Raw genomic sequence first — 24,401 nt, 5'->3', positions numbered from 1 at the left:
TATGTGGCCCATCCAGGGGGCTATCCTCCCAGCATTCCTTGTCCCATAGACCCATCCTCTAGCCTAGCCAAGGTCCTGCCTCGCTACAAACTATCTCTGAACCTCATGATCACTTTTGAATGCCACGTCCCTCATGCACACCACGGTCACCCCATCTTGTTCTATTCTTTAAGTTGTTCCTGTCCTGCTCCTAGTACATCAGTGCCTGCGTCCTACATTTGTGTCCAGTCTCCATGTCCCCCTGTGACATATTGAGAATTCACTGTTTTAAGTGTAATGGGTTTTTTTTTTCTTTGTTACTGTGTATGTTAATCAAAATGGCTTCTTTGTTTTTTTTAAAAGTAGGAATGCTTCTTTGTTGCGAGAGAGTGCTGGAAGCTTGTTTGGGTTAAAATTTACTGATAATGAGAATTGTATTCCTTTATAAACCAATTGGGATTAATGTTGTTCTTTCTTCTGAGTCTGTAAGCTATTGTTGGTGGGCTTTTGGGGAGTCGGTGCGAGGGGGTGAGAGAGAGGATGCGATGCTGTAAACTGGGCGAGGAATGGACCCCAAGCCGGGGTCCAAGGCCAGGAGGTACCCCGAGGAGAGGAGATGAAGATGGATGTGTTTGGTTGACCACTTCGGGTGGTCCTGAGCTGCGAGTCGAGGAGTTCGGAGGGGATCGAATGGTGGCCAGAAGACTTCAGTAATTGAGCTCCAACGGTTGTGCACGAAGTGGTTTGGACTTTGATAAGTTTGGCGGCTTTTCTTTATTTTCTTTTCCTTCATATACTGTGTGGTTATTAATTAGTTATAGTAATCTTTATAAATTGTAATTATTTAATCGCATATGGTGTCCTGTTTGTTCTTTGGCGAGGCGAGGACATCACACAGCTTCCACACAAGGTGATTACCCAGTTTGGTGGGGTCAAAGGCTGCTCCCCCAGACAAGTACGAGCTGAGCGAACCTGAGGCGACCCAAGGGCTTACACAAGTTTTGCAGTTATTGGGGAAGGTTCTGAAGGAAGAACAGTGCAAGCATGGAATTTTGTCTTTCGTCTTGACTCTGTTCTTGGTTTGTGTTTCTTTGTTTTCCATGGAATTGATTTGAGGGGATCCTGGATTACACATTGGCCTTGTGTAATCTAGGTTCAGATGGAAATATGTGCATTTCTATTCTGAGTATGAGATGCTCACATTTCAAAAGGAAATAGGCATTCAAGGAAATTACTAATTGGTGGCTAGTTAATTAAGAATTTCCATTTAACACCAGCTGCTGGATGTTCAAATTAAAATATCTTGTTCAGTCAGTCTTGGCACTACAGGGTTGAGATGTAGTTGTAAACGGTATCAAAATTTCTACCTTCTTTGCAGATAATCTTCATTGTACTGGAGAACCACATGGGTGTCAGTATATAACAGCAGATTAACCCAAGAAAACATATGTATCAAACTAATGAGGGAGTAGAGGAAGATCAGACAAAGTAATGACGAAGAACACAGGCACAATGAAAGAAAAACCCGATTTTAAAATTTTTGTAGATGCCCTCTCGTCAATACAGATGGGTGAGAGAAGAACTGGAGGTGGCATATGTACAGGATGACGACAGCTAGAAAAGGTAGAGCATAACCTCAATTTACCCAATATCATGAGTGCCCAGGCAGCAGAATTAGCAAATGTGGCATATGTGCTTAGTCACCCAGAATGTTTTCCACCTGGATCAGCCATACACTCTGATAGTACTTACGTTTGTAATCGTCTAACAGAATATTTGCCTCTGTGGGAAGCAAGAGGATTTATTTCAGATGATGGAAAGCCCCTCCCATCTGTTTCTCCATCGCTGTATATATTTGAGGAAGCAAAGGGGAAAGAATACGGACCCAGAAAGGTGACAGCTCACTCAAAGCTGTTCTCTGTGGGAAATAGGAAGGCTGATGAGTTAGTAAAGCAAGGTGCTTTAAATTGGCAGGAATGGCAGCCACAGAGATGGGAAGACAGAAGGAATAGTTTAAGGTCATAAATTTAATTGAGAAGCAGAAGAAAGATAAAGAATTTAAAAAAATTAATAGAAGGAGCAGGGTCAGAAACATACAAGGAACACAAGGACATACTTGTCATGGATGAAGTAGTCCATCATGAAATGAAGTTTGTGCTCCCAGAGGAAGGAAGAAAAATGATGATCCATTGGTACCACAATCTATGAGAACAGCAGGGAGCCAATAGCACCCTGGAAAAGATAAAGATGTGTTTGTGGCCTTGGATGAAGGACAGTGTGGAGCACCATGTCAAGACTTGCTTGATTTGTGCACAATGCAATCCTGATAGAAATGTTAAAAAGGAGCCCTGTGACCTACCATAACAGTAAAGGGAACTTCGATGAACTTGCAGAGATATTACACTGGACATTTGCTACCCACCGAGGATCCAGGTGTCTTGGCTTGGTAGATTCTTTAACAGGTGGGTGGAAGCGTTCCTGACGAAGACAAACATGGCCAAAGCCAGTGAAAAATGTTATTGGAAGGGGTTTTCACTCACTGGGAATTACCTCAGAGTATCAAATTGGATCAAGGCACACATTTTACAGCCCTCCCTCATAATGCAAGATGTCATGGCACTTTTTGTGATCAAGCAGAGATTGCTATACCCTATAATTCACAGTCTAGTGCAATTGTGGAAAGTACCAAAGGAACATTAAAAAATATAGTCAAAATAATGCAACAAAATGGAAGAACAGGGCAGGTAGTTTTGCCTTATGAACTGATGATAACAAAGAATACATTGTTATACACCCCAATAAACACATGACCACAAGAGACGCGAGAGATTTGGAGGACATGTTATGATTTGACTTGTCAGAACCCAGATTAGATGGAATAGTGTCAGAGAAGTGGGTACAATCAGATGTAGAGATAGAGAAAGAGGCCAATTATGTGGCAGCCCATTATTTTCATTTAAGTTTCTCTTGTTTCTTCTTCACTCTCTCTTGGTTAGTACATAGTTAGAGCAGGGAGAATGGCTCCAGGTTCTGTGTTATGATCCTTTTTCTGAGATGTGGGAATTCTGGGAGACCTCCAGCCTCCCGGATACCACATCTGCATCAGCTACACTGAACTGCAGCTCGTCAGAGATCATTTAATAAATAATCTGCAGCTCGATGATCTCCAACTCAAATGGGGAAACTGAGGAGGTGATAGATAAGAACTACAGGGAGGTAGCCACCTTTAAGTTGCAGGAGGCAGGTATCTGTGTGACTGTCAGCAGAGGGAAAGGAAATGGGCAGCCTGTGGCTATTCCCTTCAATAGTAAGTTTAGCATTTTGGACACTGCTATGAGTGGGGAACCTACTGGAAGGAGCCACAGTAACAGGGTCAATGGCATTAAGTGCATCTCTGTGGCTCAAAGTGAAGTGGGGAGAAGAGGACAGCAGTGGTGTCAGGAGATTCCAGTCAGAGCAGCAGAGACAAGATTCTTTGTATGCAATAGACACACCTGGATGATATGTTGCCATCCAGCTGCCAGTGTCAGGGACTTCTCTGATTTGGTTCATGGCATTCTAAAAGGTGGGGGAGGAGTGAGTAGCCAGATGTTTCAGTACATATTAGATGGAATAGTGTCAGAAAAGTGGATACAATCATATGCAGAGATGGCAAAAGAGACCAATTATCTGGCAACCATCAACTATGAAAGAAGAGGCAACAGAGTAAAGCTGACTTTGACTCAAAAGTTGTCCCATAGGATTAAGTCCAGGAGAAAGTGACAATTAAAATGCACGAACTCACCTCATTTCTAAATCCGAGGTTTGCAGGGCCCCATGAAAATTATAGACAAAACAAATCCATCAGTATACAGGATGCTGATTTCTCCAAATAAAAGTGGATGGTACCATGTCCCCAATTGAAAGTTGTGGGGGAGCAACAGGAATATTATCATCACTGGCAGATAACAATTGATGTAGATGATGTTCCCAATTTTGGAGACCTGGTGATCAATGAATGTGGTAATTCTGATCTGAGGAAGATTTGAGATTGGAACTGCTGTTCAAAATAGATTGGAACTGCTTTTCCAAGTAGAATTACAATAGATTTGACCAAGATGGATTTTTTCCATTCTCTCATTCTGAGAATCAGGGGAGTTTTGTTAAGAAAATGAAGAAAAAGTAGAAAACATATTGGTTCTTGCCACCCCAATTTAGGAAAGAATTTGGGTGGCAAAAAAAAAGATGGATGACTTGAGTCCAAAGACAATTGGGAACCTGAATTGGATAGGCTAGTAAACTATGAAATAGAAACTATGAACGTAAAATGATATACAATTGAAAATTAAAACCGGAGATCAGAGCAGAAATTACGGTTATATTTTACAGGAGAATAATGTAAAATTAATGTAAAATTGACTACCTACAACCTCAAATAGCTGGAACTACACCAGATCCTAAATTCAGTGAGATGAAGCATAACACAAAGGAATATCATTATTACTTTATTGTCGCCAAACAATTGATACTAGAGCATGCAATCATCACAGCAATATTTGATTCTACGCTTCACGCTCCCTGGTGTACAAATCGATAGTAAATATAATTAAAAATTTAAAATATAAATCATAAATAGAAAAGGGAAAGTAAGGTAGTGCAAAAAAAAAGGATCAGTGTATCTAGATACAGGGGAAGTTGTCACGTTGGTACCAGGGTATCAGTAAGCGTAGTTAATTTTAGAACTGAAATATGGTTCCTGAATGGTGCCTGTCTACAATGAGGCAATTATTTACTCACTTTCTTGGGAGACAGCTAAGCGGCATTGATTCAAGTCAATCAAAAATTGAAAGAGAGGACTATTGGAATTCAACGAAGTATGTTATGCATCAAGGTTTGCAATGGTCAATATTTTAGATATAGCAGAGTTAGGAAACCAGATATAGACCCTTCCACAGAAAATGCAGGATATAATTGGAGAAAATTATCGGAATTAGATACAGAGTAGTCAAATTGATTGGAGTGCATCACAGGTCATTCTGAATTCAGTTAATCTTCTGAAGCCCTTCAAGATACCATGAATTTGATAAGGCCACACTCAGGTTGGAGAAACAAGATCTTACTTTTTATCTGGCTAGCCTCCGATGGCATGAACATCGATTTCTCGAGCTTCTGATAACGTCCCCCTCCCTTCTCCTTCACCATTCCCCATCCCCTATTCTCTCACCTTATCTCGTTGCCTGCCCATCACCTCCCTCTGGTGGTCCTCCCCACTTTTCCTTCTTCCATGGCCTTCTGTCTTCTCCTATTAGATTTCCCTGTATCTCTTTCACCAATCAACTTTTCAGCTCTTTACTTCAGCCCCCCCCCCCTCCTGGTTTCACCTATCACCTTGTGTTTCTCCCTCCCTTCCCCCCAACATTTAAATCTACTCCTCACCTTTTTTTTCTCCGGTCCTGCTGAAGGGTCTTGGGCCCAAACATTGACTGTTCTTTGTTGATGTGCCTGAGACTTTCAGGCCCCTGTATTTCTGACCAGGTGATATTGAGATCATTGAATTTCACATAATTTCCACAGACACACTGCATTAAAGGTGCTATTGTGAAAAAATAATTTGAGTCAAATGATTAGTTAATGAAATGAAATCGTATCTTGTAATTGGTTACCTTTTGATACCAGCCTTTCAATGGAGTGTCTTCGAACAGTTCAGTGACATTCAAGGGTAGAATGGTGATATTCCTCACTGAGGAGAGCAATGGGATTCCTTTGTACTCAGGCTGTGGATACTGGCTCAAGTTGCCACTGAATCCCTTCATGAAGTAATAGATTGGTTTGTCTGGGTTTCGGAGAGCAGCAGACTCCACTGAACACACCGCTAATGGTGTCGGCTCTACGTTGTCAGTCGACTCCACAAACATAATCCCGGGTTTCTTGTCTGGGGATGCAGGATCAGAAACTTTTGTACCAAAATTGTTTTTCATCTGAGCTATTCTGAAATAGCTTTGAATGGAATAATATTGGTCCCATTCGCAGCATCTGTATAGCAAACCTGAAACTGCAAATACTAAGACAAGGAAACAGTCCTTCTTCATGAGGATCATGACCTAGAGTTGAGATGTTCTTTCAAAGAGTCCTGTGAATAAATAAATGCAAGCTTTTTTAATGCATTTCCCATATTATTTAAAACGTTCACTGCCAGCAACAAGACTGCTGGCTAGCTGACTGGTTTATTTGCATTAGACATTGAAACAACTTGTATTTGATGCGATTAGACTGATTGGAGCAATTGTATTTATTAACATTAGCAAGAATTTTTTTAATGTTCAAAACGAATAGAAACACAATGATCCTGTATTGTGTTACAAGGGGTAAGGGGATATGGGATCGGGGTATGGAGAGAAAGGAGGTACAGGGTTCTGAGTTGGATGATCAGCCATGATCATACTGAATGGCGGTGCAGGCTCGAAGGGCCGAATGGCCTACTCCTGCACCTATTTTCTATGTTTCTATGTTTCTACAGTCTCTTAATTGAGATCAATAGCAATTTAACTAGTTAAATAACTAGTGGTTAAATAACATCAACCTCTCACTCCATGTCAAAAGACCCAGGAACTGACTGTCAATTTCAGGAGAGGGAAACCAGAGGACCATGAGTCAGTAATCATCGGAGGATCAGAGGTGGAGAGGGTCAGTAACTTTAAATTACTAGGTGTCACTCCCTCAGATGACTTGTTCTAGACCCGTCATATAAATATAATTACAAAGAAAGCAGAACGGCACCTCTACTTCGTCAGAAGTCTGCCAAAGTTTAGCATGTCATTAAAAACTAGGCAAATGTCTATAGATGTGTGGTGGAAAGTGTGCTGACTGGCGGCATTATGGCCTGGTATGGGAACACCAAGGCCTTAGAACATAAAATCTGAAATAGGGAGTGGATTCAGCCCAGTACATCATGGGTTAGACCCTCTCATCCATTGAGTATATGAAACGTTCCCATACAAAACATACAAAAGCACCATCCATCATCAGAGCTTCGACCCGCCACCCCCCAAGCAGTACTGTTTTCTCCCTGCTGCCATCAGTTAGAAATTACAGGAGTCTCATGACTCAGAACACCAAGTTCAAGAACAATTACTACCCCTCAACCATCAGGCTGTTGAACAAAGGCGTTAACATCTGAGCCACATTTGGTGGCTCTAGACCTGTACACACTGGATTTTAGAATAATAAGGGGGAATCTCATTGAAACCTATTGAATATTGAAAGGCCTCGATAGAGTGGATGTGGAGAGAATGTTTCTATAGTGGGGGAGTCTAGGATCAGAGGGTTCAGCCTCATAACAGAGGGACGTCTTTTTAGAATGGAGATCGGGAGGAGTTTCTCTAGCTAGAGGAGGGGTATCTGTGGAATCCATTGCCACAAACAGCTGTGGAGGCATGTCATTGGGTATATTCAAAGAGGAGGTTGATGGATTCTTCATTAGTAAGGGTATGAAAGGTTATGGGGAGTAAGCTGGAGAATCGAATGGAGAGGGATAATAAATCAGCCATGATGGAATGTTGGCACAGACCAAGTGGTCTAATTCTGTTCCTATGTCATACAGTCTTATAACCTTGGCTTTGAAGGAAGAGAGGAAACGTGGAGTGCAGGGTAGATAGGGTAGGCTTGGTGGTGTTGTTGATGAAGGTGCTGTAAGCAGAGAGAGGTCAAGAACATTCGGGTCTCATTTTATCACAAAGGACGTTTCAGCCTTTACTACCCCACAGTGAATTCAACAATTTCAGGTGCTGAGTCTTTGATTTTGTATCAGAGTGGAGTAATTCTGGTACACGGCTATAACATTAATTCGCTGTTCCTCTTTTCACAGATGCTGCCTGAATTCGGCAAAGGGAATATTCCGGGATCAATCTGGGCAACAAAACAGTGAAAAGGAATATATTTCCTGGCAACCATTTCACATTCGGTTTATTGTCAGAGAGAAAATCAGATTTCTCAGTTTTTGACAATTGTTGGTACTGAATCAAGTGCTGGGCTCTGGTCAGTCCTTTATGCTCTCAACACATGAGTTAGAAGGACAAAGTTTATTTCTTGGTCTTTACTTTGTTTCTTTGCCATTGCCACGGACCTGACTTCAAAGATGTCTACTGCCTGCAGTCACCTGGGACACCATGAGATTAGGAAGGTGCAATAAAAAAATCTTTTCTTCTCACTCCTTGTCTTTGACGGTGTCTCTGTGAGAGACGTCAGAACCAGAATCAGGTTTAATATCACCACCATATGTCGTGAGATTTGTGAAGATCAAATGGCACCTGTTTATCATCCCTGACTGGTGGCTGACATTTGTTACACTGGCACCCAGTCCCGATCTGCCCCACTCAACTAATTAAAACAAAACCTTTAGATTAGATGTGGAATAAATTATCTCCGAAATAAAATTGATTCACAATGTTCTAATCCTATTCAGCTATATGAAGTTACATGAGTGTTTTAAAATGTTGTTTAACATGTAATATTGTTTTAGTATTTCTGATGCTGTTAATTTCCTTCACACTTTTAACGATAAACAAAATTTTATGACAAATAAAATGAATTTTCCTAAAATAACATGAAAAACATATCACGATGACAAGGGATAGGTTTTAAAAGCTATTGCTACCCACCTTGTAGTAACGTGGCTGAATGTGTGATGCTGCTCTGTGAGTCCGTTCTTTGAGTCTGGTTGTATGTTCTAAATGAGGGTTATTAATTTAATGTTCTGAATGTTGAACTTATTACAAAGCACCTCGGTATGATCCCAACAGGAAATATTATGTAACAATTTGCAGTCACATAAAGTGGCAATCAGAAAAAGTTAATGGTTAAACTAATACCCAGCATTGGAAATACTTATCAGATGAGGAAGTCATATTAACTAACAATAAAACCACAAAAGAATTGGTAACGTGAAAACAAGATATATACTGATGAAAGATTAGTGACTTCAACGATAACTATTTTTCTCTCCAAGGAAGTTATCTGATCGCTGAGGATTTTTAGTATTTTCAGTTTTAAATTTGATTTTCTGACATCAGTGATTCAATAGATGGAGACATCACAATTTTTAAATGGGCCCAGAGGTGGGGAGCAAAGACTAGGGACAGTAAGACACAAAAGGATGTGATCCCATGGAACCAGGAGTGATTCAATGTTAAAAGGGAGGGTCAGAGTGAAATGGATTAGTAATTAGAAGTGAAGAAATAAAAAATGAAAATCAAAACCTGCAGATGCTGTTAAACTGAAATAAAAGCAGAAAATTCTGGAACAACTCAATAAGTGAGGCATCATTGGTTAAAAGAGAAACACTCAAAACCACTCGTGATTCAGACAACACTGGTGTTGCTGGAAAATTTGTAAGTGTTGTTGAACCTGTAGTGTGTGCAAAGAGAAGAGCGGAGTCTAAGCATGAAGTGCTCCTGTGTTGATGATCAGTGAGGAGGAAATATTGTCAATGATCTGCACTGATGGAGATCTTCTGATGAATGTGGTGGATGCTGAGTGTTGACAATGATTAGCAGCCTGACGTGCTGTTACCCAGATGGTCCAGAACACAGTAGAGGACCAGTGAAACAACGTTTGGTGTTGACCTGATACGCTGATCGGCAAATGAAGAGGATCCAGCACAATAACCAACTTCTTGAAGAACTTGTTATGGTGGATGTAAGTGCTGACAGATGGTCGTTGTTCAGGCAGGTCACCATGCCCTTCTTGGGCACAGTACAATAGGTGCCATTTTGAAGTAGGTGGGACGTTCAGACCACAGATGTGAGATGTACGACACCCTTGAAAACACCAGCCATTGGTCTGTACAGATCTTCAGCACTCAGCATTCTCTGAGCTGGAAGCTTCTGACTACTGAAGCAGCTCACCAATCCACCTCACAGCCCGGCTGCATTTTCAGCCACTTAAGGCAAAACCTCCATCATCTACTCCATTCCTTTCTTGAATTTAGCTTCAGTAACAAAGAATAAAGTTTCACACACTAAATTCTGGAGGAACTCAGTAAGCCAGGCAAAGAAGAAATTTTATAGACTCTATTGACAGTGCTCAACCTTCATCAATATACAAAGTAGATCATTGATCATGAGTTGACTGACAATGTAGAACCGACACCATTAGTGGTGTGTTTAGTGGAGTCTGCCGCTCTCTGAAACCCAGACAAACCAATCTATTACTTCATGAAGGGATTCATGAAGTAAATTAGTTGACTCAGATTTTTTTTTTACAATGACGCTGTAGTGTATGTAGCAGAATCAATGTAATGTGTCTTGGGAATTATGCAAAATGCAATTCTCCACATCACCTGGTCAGAAGTACTAAATGTAGAGAAAGTCTCAATCACATTGACAAAGATTGTTCACCTTTTTATTGACTTTTTATAAAGCCAATGTGAATTTTCTTAGTGCTTTTTCTTTACTGTAGAACTTAACATTAACTTAGAATTCAGTTGGTATATATAAATAGAAGAAAATATTGCTCATCTCCAGTGACCCCTGGTGGATCCTTAACTAATGTTTGCCTTCCTCATTCAAATCCATTTTTCCTCAAGATCTAGCAGAATCAGCAGGTCTCAATATGCCTTGTTTGATGACTTAATCTGCCCATCACATTCTGGTCTTCATTTTCTCATCTAATAAATCTTCTGGGTTCTTTGATTCTTGGTCTTTTCTTTCAATACATTATCTCATTAGGTCTGTTCCCTGCTTCAACACATTTTCATTCTATACCTTGTGATTAAACCATAAGACCATAACTCACAGGAAAAGAATTTGGCCCATCAAGTCAGCTCCACCATTCCATCAACTCCATACTCCTTCATTCTCTCTGAAATCTTTGACACCCTAAATAATCAAAAACCTATCAACTTCCACTTCAGAATTAATGGAACCCTGAAAGCAAAACTAAACAAAATTTGTGCAGACACTAAACTTAATTGGGTCGATGCTTTACCGTTAGCATTGATGAGTTACCGCATGCAAACTAATCGAATGACATGCCTGACACTGCATGAGATGCAGGCTGGAAAGCTATCATACCTGTGATAGGGGTAAGCAAAAATGTTGAATGGATAAACTATATATACTACAATCAACAGAGATTCATCAACTACACCGATGATGCACTGGAGGCCTTAGGGCAACAACTAGATGCAACTAGCAGGATGGCGTGGCAAAACAGACAGGTACTGGATTGGCTTTTGGCAGAAAAAGGGTGTGTGTGTGTAATGTTTGGAGAACAATGCTGCACTTTCATACCAAACAATACTAGCCCAGAAGGGTCTTTCACCAGAGCAATGAATAAATTAAAGAATCTGCGGATGGAGGTCAAACAGACTGCAGGATTTGAACATCAGTTCTTTGATTGGTTGGAAAGTAGACTCAGAGGATGGGGAGCATGGCTGACTAAAATAGCAATAACTGTCAGTGTTATATTGTTGAGCTGTGCACTTGTGCTGTGCTGTTTTCTTCCTTGTCTCAAATCTCTTGTAGTGCGTGCTGCAACCAAACAATTTCCAATGCTCGTGGCAATTACTGAAGCAAGCTTAGTGGAGAAAGAAACACTGAAAATGTATTGTTACAGCCTACAACACCTGCAGGATGAATAAGAGCAAAACAACAGTGTGGGAGTAGATTGTAAGGGCTTCTGAGTCTTTTTCCCTGGCTCAGGTACAGAGGGACAGGTTTTTGGCTCAGCAGCCCAGGGTAACAGGGAGAGAATACTTTGAGGTCTTGGCGCAGAAAATTATAGTTTAACCCGAGATTTGGGAATAAATGCTTGAGTTTATTGGGGCTTTTGTGCGCAGACTCCTAGTCTTTTCTCTGTGTGAGACCCTCTGGGTCTCAAAGGGAGGATATATTGGAGTATAAAAGTTGAAATTTTGCTGTGTAACCAAAACTATGTAATCAGTTTTGAAACCTGCTATTTGCTATGCATGTATCCAATTCTGTAGGAGAACGAAATCCTAAGAATGTAGAAGACAATGGTGTGTTAATGAGAGGTAGCTAAGAGATGTAGATAAGTCACAAAATCCTAAGAATGTAGAAGACAATGGTGTGTTAATGAGAGGTAGCTAAGAGACCTAGATAAGTCACAAAATCCTAAGAATGTAGAAGACAATGGTGCGTTAATGAGAGGTAGTTAAGAGATGTAGGTTAGAACATGATTAAGTCAATGGGTAGAAACAATAGTGGCAGGATGTACGTGTGATACGCAACTATAGATCGATTGCATATGCTAAAGCAACTGGACCAGGAGATTGCTATAAAGAATGCTGTGTCCGGGGATCGGTGGGCAATCAGCGACTAGCTTAATGACTGTCTCAGCTTTGATTTGCAAATTAAAGTTTAACCCTTCTCGAAGAATCTTCTGCGTCTCCTGGTCATTTGTGGGGCACGAGAAACCACGGCACTACCCACCTGTAGTAACATAGTTGAAGTTGTGATGCTGTCCGTTCCTTGTGACTGGGGTATGTTCAAAAGGAGGGTTATTAAATTAGTGTTCTGAACGTTGAACTTTACAAAGTACCTTGGTGTCATACTACCAGGAAATATTTCCTAACAATTTGCATTCACATAAAGTGATAATGGTTAATGGTTAAATGAAAATTCAGCGTTAGAAATAATTTTCAGATCCAGAAGTAGTACTCCCAATTAATAAAATTCCAAAGGAGTTGGTAATATGAAAACAATATATACTGATGGAAAATTAGTGACTTCCAACTCTAACTCTAGGAAGTTATGTGATCACTGAGGATTTTTAGTATTTTCAGTTTTAAATTTGATTCTCTGACATCTGTGATTCAATAGATGGAGCAATCACAATTTGAAAATGGGCCCAGAGGTGGGGAGCAAAGACTAGGGACTGTAAGAGACAAAAAAGGATGTGATCCTATGGAACCAGGAGTGATTCAATGTGAGAATGGAATGCTCAGGGATAAAGGAATTAGTAATTAGAAGTGAAAAAATAAAAAATGATATCAAAACCTGCAGATACTGTCAAACTGAAATAAAAGTAGAGAATTCTGGAACAACACAAGTGAGGGACCATTGGTTGAAAGAGAAACACTCAAAACCACTCGTGATTCAGACAACACTGGTGTTGTGGGCAAATTTGTAAATGCTATTGAACATATAGTGTGTGCAAAGAGAAACATCTCACTGAGATTTTTTAGAAGCTGATATGCTTTGTCACACAAACCTAGGGTTGGAAATGTGTTTATCAGTCTGACTGAAATCACACAAGTGAGTTCTGAGACTCATAGATATGGTAGATGCTCAGAGTCTTTTCCCCAGGTTGAAAATGTCAAATACAAGTGGAAATATCTTTAAGGTGAATGAGGAAATCAGAAAAGACAAGGCAAGGTCTTTACACAGAGAGTGGTAGGAGCTAGGAAAGCACTGCCTGTGGAAATAATGGTTGCAGATATGATAGCAATGATGCAAAAGCATTTAGATAGTCAATAAACAGAAAGAACAGAGGGATATAGACCATGTGTGTACTGATGGGATTTCTATTGGCATCATGGTTAGCATAGACACTGTGGGTCAAAGGGCCTGTTCCTATGCTGTACTGTTCCATGTTCTCTGTTCTGACTCTCAGCATTGGACAACTTACTTCTTGTTCATGTGAATTATTTGAGCCTCAGAAGTTGCTCTTCATTAAATGCTACAAATAGAACCCGATCTTACTGGACATCCACTGGAAACATTTTGTTCTGGGAGATAGTGAAAGATCAGGTTTGAGAAACAGCTCTGAGTAGAACACATTTCAGCTGTGTGAGACTTGTGTGTTATTCCAAATCATGCCTGATGATAAGCAGCAGCAATGGGGTGTGAATGAAAAAGATCTTTTGACCTATGACAGGGAAATTGGTATTGGTTTTTATTGTCTTGTACAAAATTCATAATCTGCTGAATCCTAATCTGTGGTGTTTGAGACAAAGGAATTACAGGTACCTTCTCTAGAGAGCAAACACCAATGCAAAGAAACAATTCTTGACAAATCTGGTCACAGACAGAAGCTCAAAGGCGACATCAGAGCTTGCATACTGTCTTTTCCTACAAGGTAAAACCAGCTTGCATAAGTGTCCATTTCACATCATTCACAGAACAGCCATTTCACATCATTCGCAGAACAGCCATTTCACATCATTCACAGAACAGCCATTTCACATAATTTCCAGAACAGCCGTGTTACTGCGCCTTTCACTAAGCCTGGTTCTGTGGTGCAGAAGGGAAAGAGGAAGATGAGGAATGTGGTAGTCATCGGGGATTCCATAGTGAGGGGTAGAGACAGGAGGTTCTGTCAGCCTGTTAGAGATACCAACTTGGTATGTTGCTTGCCAGGTGCCAGGGTACCGGGTGTCTTGGATTTGGTGCAGAGTATTCTGAAGGAAGAGAGTGAACAGGCAGAAGTCTTGGTACACTTTGGTACCAATGACATAGGTAGAACAAGGGAGGAGATCATGAAGAGAAAATTCAGGGAGTTGGGTAGGAAGCTAAAAGGCAGGAACCACAGGCGTGCAAGAATAGCATGATCAGGGGTAAAAGAATTTAGATATAGGACCAATACCAAAAGACGCTGGAGATATTGTACTGAGAGATGCAGAGATGGCAGCGAAACTGAATGCGTATTTTTCATCAGAGTGGAAGATGTCTGCAATATACTGCACATTTGAGAGTGTGCAGTGAAAATTATGACTGAGAAGTGTGCTCAGAAAGCAAAATGATCTGAAGGTGGATAAATCTCCTGGACCTGTTGGAATGCACCCTCGGGTTCTGAAAGAAGTAGCTGTAGAGATTGTGGAGGCATTAACAATGATCTGTCAAGAATCAATAGATTCTGGCATTGTACCGGGTAACTGGAAAATTGCAAATGCTACTCCTCTATTTAAGAAGGGAGGGAGGTAGCAGAAAGGAAACTATACAACTGTTGGGAAGTTTCTGGAATCGATTGTTAGGGATGAGATTACAGAGTGCCTGTAGGCACATGACAAGATAGGCAAAAGCCAGCATGTTTTCCGGAAAGGAAAATCCTGCCTGACAAGCCTACTGCAATTCTTTGAGGAAATTACAAGCAGGGTAGACAAAGGAGATGCAGTAGATGTGGTATACTTGGATTTTCAGAAGGGGCCTTTGACAAGGTGCCACACATGAGGCTGCATAGCCAGATAAGAGCCTACAGAATTACAGGGGAGTTATTAGCTTAGGTGGAGCATTGACTGATTGGCAGAAAACAAGAGAGTGGGAATAAAGGGATCCTATTCCGGCTGGCTGCCGGTTACCAGTGGAGTTCCACAGGGGTTGGTGTTGGGACCGCTGCTTTTTACGATGTATGTCAATGATTTGGACTATGGTAGTAATGGATTTGTGGCTAAATTTGCCAATGATACAAAGATAGGTGGAGGAACCGGTAGTGCTGTGGAAATAGAGACCTTGCAGAGAGACTTAAGTTTAGAGGAATGGGCAAAGAAGTGGCAAATAAAATACAATGTTGGAGAGTGTATGGTCATGCACTTTGGTGGAAGAAGTAAACAGGCAGACTTTTACTTAGATGGGGAAAGAACTCAAAATGCAGAGATGCAAAGGGATTTGGGAGTCCTTGTGCAAGATAGCCTGAACTCCAGGTTGACTCAGTTGTGAAGAAGGCAAATGCAATGTTGGCATTTATTTCTAGAGGTATAGAATATAAGAGCAGGTATGTGATGCTGAGGTTCTATAAAGTACTCGCGAGACCACACTTGGGAGTATTGTGTGCAGTTTTGGGCTCATTATTTTAGAAAGGATATACTGACATTGGAGAGGGTTCAGAGAAGATTCACGAGAATGCCTCCAGGAATGAAAGGATTACCGTATGAGGAATGTCTGGCAGCTCTTGGGCTGTATTCCCTGGAGTTCAGGAGAATGAGGGGGATCTCATAGAAACATTCTGAATGTTAAAAGGCCTGAACAGATTTGATATGATAAAGTTATTTCCCATGGTACAGGTTTCTAGGACAAGACGGCATGACTTCAGGATTGAAGGACGTCCTTTTAGAACTGAGTTGAGAAGAAATGACTTTACTCAGGGGGTGATACATATGTAGAATTTGTTTCCATGAGCAGCTATAGAGGCCAAGTCATTGGGTGTATTTAATGCATAGATAGATAGGTTCTTGATTAGCCAGAACATCAAAGGGTATGAGGTGAAAGCAGTGGGGTGGGATGACTGTAAGAATTTGATCAGCCCATGATGGAATGCCGGAGCAGACTCGATGGGCTGAATGGCCTTCTTCTGCTCCTATATTTTATGGTCTTAGGGACTTCTGTCACATCATTCCCAGAACAGCCATTTATGCATCCTTTGAAAGGGGTAGTACTAACATTTACAGTATCTCTCATTTTAATTGTCAAACAAACTGAGCTGTAGCAAACTAGAGATCACAGACATTTTGTTCTTTTATTGTCAAAGGAAGATAACAAGAGCATCCATGTGACAGGCAATGTTATACAATTGTACTTGGAGTTTGGAATGTGGTATTAAGTGAGCCATAAGCTTGTGACATCTCTGACTTCATGTCACTTGTCCTTTTCATTAATTTCCCTGCATCTCAAAGTTAATTCTATTTTACCTGGCTTTTCCTCAGCATCGATATTTTTCTTTTCATAGAAGTAATTTCATTTGTTTTGCGATCTTCATTTTAATGATCTATCCTCAATTTTGTAAATTGATCATGGGCATGTTCCTATATGATTGCCCATTCTCTACTGTCTCTGTGAAAATACAGAATTATCTTTCTTCCAACTGCAAAACCAGTCAACATTTTGATAAACCTTAATGTGGTAATATAGAGTTCCTCATTATCCCAAAGTTTTTCTCATTCAACAGTTTTCACCTGAAATACCTGTCAGATGTTCCATGATGAGTTAACTGTGGAACATGACTGCCTGGTTTCTGCCAAGGTACATCACAGAAACCTGGAGTTGGAAATTGGTGCTAGATTCTAATGGTGATTAGATAGATAGATAGATAGATAGATAGATACTTTATTCATCCCCATGGGGAAATTCAACTTTTTTCCAATGTCCCATACACTTGTTGTAGCAAAACTAATTACATACAATACTTAACTCAGTAAAAAATATGATATACATCTAAATCACTATCTCAAAAAGCATTAATAATAGCTTTTAAAAAGTTCTTAAGTCCTGGCGGTAGAATTGTAAAGCCTAATGGCATTGGGGAGTATTGACCTCTTCATCCTGTCTGAGGAGCATTGCATCGACAGTAACCTGTCGCTGAAACTGCTTCTCTGTCTCTGGATGGTGCTATGTAGAGGATGTTCAGAGTTATCCATAATTGACCGTAGCCTACTCAGCGCCCTTCGCTCAGCTACCGATGTTAAACCCTCCAGTACTTTGCCCACGACAGAGCCCGCCTTCCTTACCAGCTTATTAAGACGTGAGGCGTCCCTCTTCTTAATACTTCCTCCCCAACACGCCACCACAAAGAAGAGGGCGCTCTCCACAACTGACCTATAGAACATCTTCAGCATCTCACTACAGACATTGAATGATGCCAACCTTCTTAGGAAGTACAGTCGACTCTGTGCCTTCCTGATTGTTACAATCAACGTATCCAGATCAGAATAATAGTCACTATATAAAGCATTAATATGAATACATTGTGGATTGCATTGTAGTCAAAGAAGTATTATGCAGTTTTAGAATTTTAGAAATCTACAATTTAATTTTGACCCTCAGATCCTGAATCACTCTGAACTTCTTTTTTGGACTGAATTAAATTTTGGTATCCATTAGTAAAATACAATTGGAAATAATGTTCAATTGATCCAGACAAACCATTCTATTACTTCATGAAGGGGTTCAATGGCAACTTGAACAGGTATCCACAGCCTGAACAAAGATGCATCTCTTTGCTCTCCTCAATGAGGAATGTCATTATTCAGCCGTTAAAACACACTGAATGCTTTAATGACACTCAAGTCAAGTCAAATCAAGTTGTGTTTATTATGCACTTCACTGCACAATTACATTGAAATGCAGATGTAATGAAAAACTTGCTGGCAGAACCGTAGATTGGACAGTAGTCTGAACATAAATTTACATAAATTGGTAAAAAAAATCAAGTAAAAGCAGGTCTGTGGAGTGCATGAAGTGGTCTGCAGTACCCATCACTGAGGCAGGATTAGGGCTGTCTGGTTCAAGAAATGAATGGCATAGAAAAGTGGATGCTCATAAATCAGGTGAAGTAGGACTCCAAGCTCTGTACGAGTGAAGAGGGCGCACAGCCTGGATGGTGGGGATCCATGGTAATTTATAGCTATTTATAGCCCAGGGTCTGCTATAATTACAGTGATAGGTAAGCTTGCTTTGGTCAAACTGCGAAGACTCCTGATATAGCATACACCAATATGGGCACATGGGTGCATTGTTCAGACAGTTTCGATAACAGGGATCAGTGTTAACACAAATCCTCATGTAACAAGCCCTGGCACTGACTGGACTAGGACATCGTTGCCCACATCGCTTCCTGTGTTCCTTACGCCACTGCGCACAAGTGGAAGAATTATAAGGCATGGGGACTACATGCTGCGCAGGGTTTGCCTTTGAGCACAGGTAGCAATTCTGTCTTTCCATCGTGCTTGCTGTATACATTGCCCATTGGTACCATGTGTTCTCTTGTTGTGGCAAAACGGTGTGTGTGCTACTTCTCTTACTGCGTGCCCCCGAGTTTCCCAGGGTTACATCATTCCCATGCCATATCCTCCATGTTGATGGTTTCCAAATCTGCGCTATAGTAGGCAGGTGTGTTATTCTGTGGGGCAAAACTGATTGTACCCAAACCATCCCCATTATCTGGAGGAATACTACTATCCACAACTTCATTCTCAGAGTCATCAGAATTACCAAAGACTTCCCTTACCACCTGGTCAAATTCCTGTGCTGCAGTGTCGGCTTCTTGTTCCTCCTGGCTGGTCTCTGCAATCTGCTCCTCCTCACCACTTACCTCGGGTTCCGCCTCTGACTGTACCTGCGGAACTGCCCTAGTGCAGTGGTTGAGATGATACCAAGTGGAACGCCCTTCCACCTGAACCGCAGTGGGTGATGCCTTGATTACCGTGAAAGGCCCTTCCCTTCTTGGTTCGCTCCACTTCCTTCGAAACGCTCACACGTAGACCTGATCTCCCGGTTGGATTGGTCCTTCCCTTTGGACAGTCTCCGGCTCTTTCTGTTTTTCCTGTGTATAGATAGACTGATGTATCATAGTTAATTGCCGCATATATTGTCTTAGTTCAAGTTCCAATTGCTCTAAACTGGGTCCCTTATATGGTCCTCTCCATTGGGGCACTGGCATGGGCCTTCCAGTCAGCATTTCATGTGGTGTCAAGCATGTTACCCGATTAGTCTGCATACGGTAACTCATTAGTGCTAACGGTAATGCATCAACCCAATTCAGTCTAGTCTCTGCACAAATTTTGTTCAGCTTGGCCTTCAGAGAGCCATTGATTCTTTCCTCCATGCCCTGTGACTGTGGGTGGTACACACATCCAAACCTTTATTTTATTCTCAGCACTTGTAATACCAATTTGACCACCTTTTGGATGAAGGCCGAACCATTGTCCGAGCTAATTTCCGTAGGTATTCCAAATCTTGGGATCACTTCATTTGTCAGGAACTTTACCACTGTTCCTGCCCCTTGATCCTTCGAGGGTACTGCGTCTACCCATCTGCTGAACCTATCAATTACCACCAGAATGTATCTTTTCCCTCTTACCGTCTTTATCATATCTACGTAGTCGATCACCAGATGTCGAAATGGTCCTTCAGGCATGGGTATGTGACCTATTGGGGTTGCAATCCCCCTTCGAACATTATTCTGTGCACAAACCTCACATTGTGCTAAAACATAGTCTACCGAAGCCTGTAAGTAAGGTGACCAGAAACCATCCTTTTTTATTTTCCTTATTACTTCCCCCCTTGCACAATGGTCCACTCCATGTGCTTCTGAAATTAGGATAGTCAACAAAGGAGTAGGTGCTACCCACAAACCATCCTCCATGCTCCACAAGCCTTCTGAGTTCTGCTTGGCCCCCCGTCACCTCCACATCGTCTGTTCTGCCAACGTTGCCCTACTTTGCATTTCAACCAGGTCCTCTATCATGGGTTCCAGCTCTAGGCTTACCTGGGGTGTAATAACAGCCGATATACACCCAGATGCTTTCCTGGCCGCTTCGTCTGCAGCTTGATTTCCTTTTGTTATCATACCATTCCCTTTCTTATGTGCCTGGCATTTCACTATAGTCAATGCTTGGGGTTTCATAAGTGCTTTTATTAAGTCTGAAATTTGCTGACAATGCTGTATGGGGTCTCCATTACTTTTCCTGAAACCTCTCTGTTTCCACACTGCCCCAAACAGATGACATACCCCATGGGCATATGCGGAATCAGTGTAAATGTCTACTTTCTCACCTTCCATCATCTCACATGCTGCTGTCAAAGCCTTGAGTTCTGCTAATTGGGCGGAGCACGGTTGTGGACAAGCTTCCACTCTGATGGTCTTGAAGCTTGACTGGTCCTGCTGTACCACTGAGAATCCTGCATGATTTCCATCATAATCCCTATAGCAAGAACCATCTACAAACAAAACCTTTTTATCCGAATCCTCTAGTGGCTCTGACCGTAAATCTGCTCTCAGCTTGGCAAATGTCATCGTTTTCCCTACACAATCATGGGGTTCTCCTTCGCAGCTCAAAGGGACATAATCAGCTACGTTGCTGGTGGTACATCTTTGTATGGTTACATCCGGAAATGTCAACAGCATCTGATACGCTGCTATCCTGGCTGGTGTTAACACAAATTTCCCTCTATCCAGCAATTCTGCTACATTGTGGTGTGTGTACAGTATCACTGGATAACCCATAGTTACAGATGATGCCTTCTCATACGCATAGTACAGTGCTGCCAATCCCTGATAACAAGGTGGATACCCCTGGGCCACCTCGTCCAGTTTTGCACTGAAGTACACTATTGGCTGCTTCACTTTCCCTGTACCTGTCACTTGTGTCAGCACTGCTGCGGCATAGCCTTCCCGTCGATTAGATACATACAGATGGAAAACCTTTTCATAGTCAGGCAATGCTAATGCCGGGGCTGACTGCAATTCCTGTTTAATAGTGTTGAAGGCTATCTCCGCCTCCTCATTCCACTGCAGGCTAGTACTCAAATTGGTATGTCCTGCTTCTTTCATTATCTTTCTCAGTGGTGCTACAATCTCAGCATATTCTCCAATCCAATCTGAGCTATATCCTGTCATTCCCAAAAACGTCATCATCTGCCCTACTGTCTGGGGCTTTGGAGCCTTCGTTATCGCCTCAATCTGACTCGGCACTATTGCCTTCACACCTTTAGATACCATCCTTCCTAAATATTCCACCTGCTGCTTGCAAAATTGCAGCTTTTTCTTAGATACTTTATGTCCTCCATACGCCAGTTTCTCTAAAAGTATCACAGTATCCCATTCACACTGCTCTTCACTTTCAGAGCAAATCAACAAATCATCCACATACTGTATCAGTGTACTTTCCAGCAGAATGCCATCCAAATCTGCCTTCAATACTTGATTAAAAACATGTGGCGAATGCTTAAATCCTTGTGGCATTCTAGTGTAGGTGTACTGGTTGCCTCTGTATGTAAATGCAAACAAATACTGACACTGTTCGGCTAGGGGAATGCTGAAGAAAGCCGAACACAAATCAATTACTGAAAAGTAGCTCGCTTCTGGCGGGATATTAGTCAGCAGTGTGTGTGGATTCGGGACCACTGCTGCCAAATCCTTCACTACCTCATTCACTGCTCGTAAGTCATGCACCAGTCTCCACTTAGACCTGTCCGCTTTTGGGACAGGCAACAGCGGAGTATTGCAGGGGCTGTTTACCCTCTTAAGTACTTCTGCCCCTAACAGTCCCTGTATTGTCGGCACTATACCTTCCTCTGCTACCGGTCTTAAGGGATATTGTGGTCTCCTAGGTGGAACTGCTCCTTTCTTTAACCTTACCTCCACCGGACTGGCTGTTTTTATTTTCCCCACGTCCATGTCATGTTGCGACCACAGAATAGATGGCAACTTGTCCAATATTTTATTTTTCTGCTGATCCTCTGCCTTCCCCAACAACGGCATGTGTGGCTGAGGAGTTACTTCAACTTCCTTCATAGTTCCTGTCACACCTATGTTTACCCCTATCTTAATGTAGTTGTTGTCTCCGGATATCCATACCTCAGGCATAACCTTTCTCCAAACCGTTACGGTGCTTACCTGCTTTACTAGGGGTCCGAGGTCTTTAGACTGGTATCCCTCATTTACCAGCAGGATTATGTGGGGTACAGCTTCCGGTATCCTGTACCATTCTTTCAAGAAGGTATTCCACCTGACTTGCAGGGCCGCCCCCTGCTTCCCAATTACTATGGCTTCCCCTTTTAGGTGTTGTCGAATATCTGTCCTCATGTTCCATCTCCTCTCTACCTCCTTATTCTGAGCCTCATCGAAAATTACAGTACAATGTAACTCAGATTTGGGCGCTACAGCCTCAGGTAATATGGCCTGCACGCCCTGTTTCCACTTTTCCCAGGTATCCCAGATCTGATCTTCTATGTCCCCTATCCAAAAAACATTGGCTCTCTTATCTTCTCGCATTATTAATTGAGCCCCTGCTCTTTCCACACTCAGCCCATTTCTGGTGCATTCTAATTTTAATTCCAGTTTCAATAGAGCATCTCTGCCTAACAAATTAATCAGAGTTCCTTTAGATACTAGTACTGGCAAAACAATTCCTTTATTTCCCATTTTCAAATGCACTGGAGCCGTGCACGGTGTCTACTGTGTTTTCCCCGAGAACCCTACCGTCTTTATAAACTTTCCTGACATGGGAAGGTGAAGGGCATACTGTGGCTGTACGCAAGTGTACGTGGCTCCAGTATCTATCATCATTGGTGTCAGTTGCCCTTCTAACATAACCTAAACCATAGGTTCCTCCTCTGCCTCCCTCGTTATCATTGGGTTATGTCCCTTCCCACTCGAGTTCTCGGGGCATCCCTAATACCATGCATAGGGGTTTACAGGTCCGCTCGGACTCCCAGGAGCCAGCATGTGGCCAAACTGTGGCTCCCTTGCCATCGGCTCCTGCTGATACGAGACGGGCCATGGTTTAAATGGGCAGTCTCTCTTCATGTGTCCAGGCTGGTTGCATCCCCAGCACAATCTTTCTGCCTCTCTTTCCCCCTGTCTCCTCTCTAATCCTCTTTGCCCATAACTCCTCTGCCCCCCTCCTTGGTAGTTCCAGTCCTGTCTGGGCTGTTGCTTAACTCTACTCTGTCCCCAATAAGGTATCTGTGGAAATGTTCCGCCGGAGACATTCATTATTGGCATGGGGTTTTCTGGCCCTTGACTGACAGAATGACCGGTTCCTCCATCTAGTGGTGCTTCATTCACTTTAATGGCTGTACTCACACTAGTGATGGCTGGCAGCATCTTTTTGCTTTTTTCTTTTTCCTTCTTTTTCAGTTCTTCGAGCTGCATTTGCAATAGCTTTCGCTGCACCTCTTCTTGCTGCTCAGCCAGCTTTCGTTTGTCTCTCCGATATTTCTCCACTGCGTGGACTACGTGATCACTGAATTCTTGTGGGGTCAGCGACGACAGCCCAACCACTTCCTCCAATTTAGATTTGACTTGCGGAGGCATTGCGTCCAGAATGCTTTGTCGGAACAGTGAGTTCAGAAACAAGCTATTTTCCACTTCTTGCTCAGTCTCCAGTCTCCACCTTTTCAACTGGTTTTCTACATAGGCTGCTGGGTTTTCAGTGTCTCCCAGTGGTTCCCCCTTTAAGGCTTTGGGGTCCACTCTGGGTGGATAAAGCTTCCTGAGGGCCTGCCATAACCTCTGCCTCACTGGATCAAAATTGGTCCCATCAGTCTGTGGGCTGTCCACATTCTGTAAGCCAGCCATTTCCATCAGTTCTTTTAGCTTGGAAGTTCCCATCAACCTTATCAGCAGTGCCTTCAAATCTCCCATAGCCAACAATCGTCCTGTTGTTTCCTCCTCAAAGGCTCTAATCCACTTTCCTGCCCCCTCGTGCAGACTAGGCAGAGTATTTTTCAGCCCTTCCAGGTCCTGGGATCCCCAAGGGATATACTGTACTTGTCCTGATCCCTTTACCAGCAGTGGCAGCATTTCCTTCTCCCCGTTCCATGTAATCAAGCTTCCTTCCTCACTTGGTTCTTCATCTATTGCTGGCCCTAGTACTACCGGCTGCCACTCATACCTTCCTGGGGTATACCTTCTTCCTTGCTCCTTCTCTCCTCTAGTCCCCTCTTCCATCTCCAATATCTGCCTCTCCGTCCTCTCTCGTACTTCCT

The 24,401-nt window shown here is 42.2% G+C and overlaps 1 pseudogene; it reads right to left on the bottom strand.

Moving 5' to 3' along the window:
• Nucleotides 1-21,240, bottom strand: part of LOC140724567 (alpha-1,4-N-acetylglucosaminyltransferase-like) — a 31,148-nt pseudogene extending 9,908 nt beyond the window's left edge.
• Nucleotides 21,241-24,401: the final 3,161 nt, after the last annotated feature.

This window comes from Hemitrygon akajei, chromosome 3 (genome assembly GCF_048418815.1).
Source record: "Hemitrygon akajei chromosome 3, sHemAka1.3, whole genome shotgun sequence".
Taxonomy (NCBI): Eukaryota; Metazoa; Chordata; class Chondrichthyes; order Myliobatiformes; family Dasyatidae; genus Hemitrygon; species Hemitrygon akajei.
Note: the sequence above shows the minus strand (reverse complement) of the source record. Positions and strands in the feature narration are given on the sequence as shown.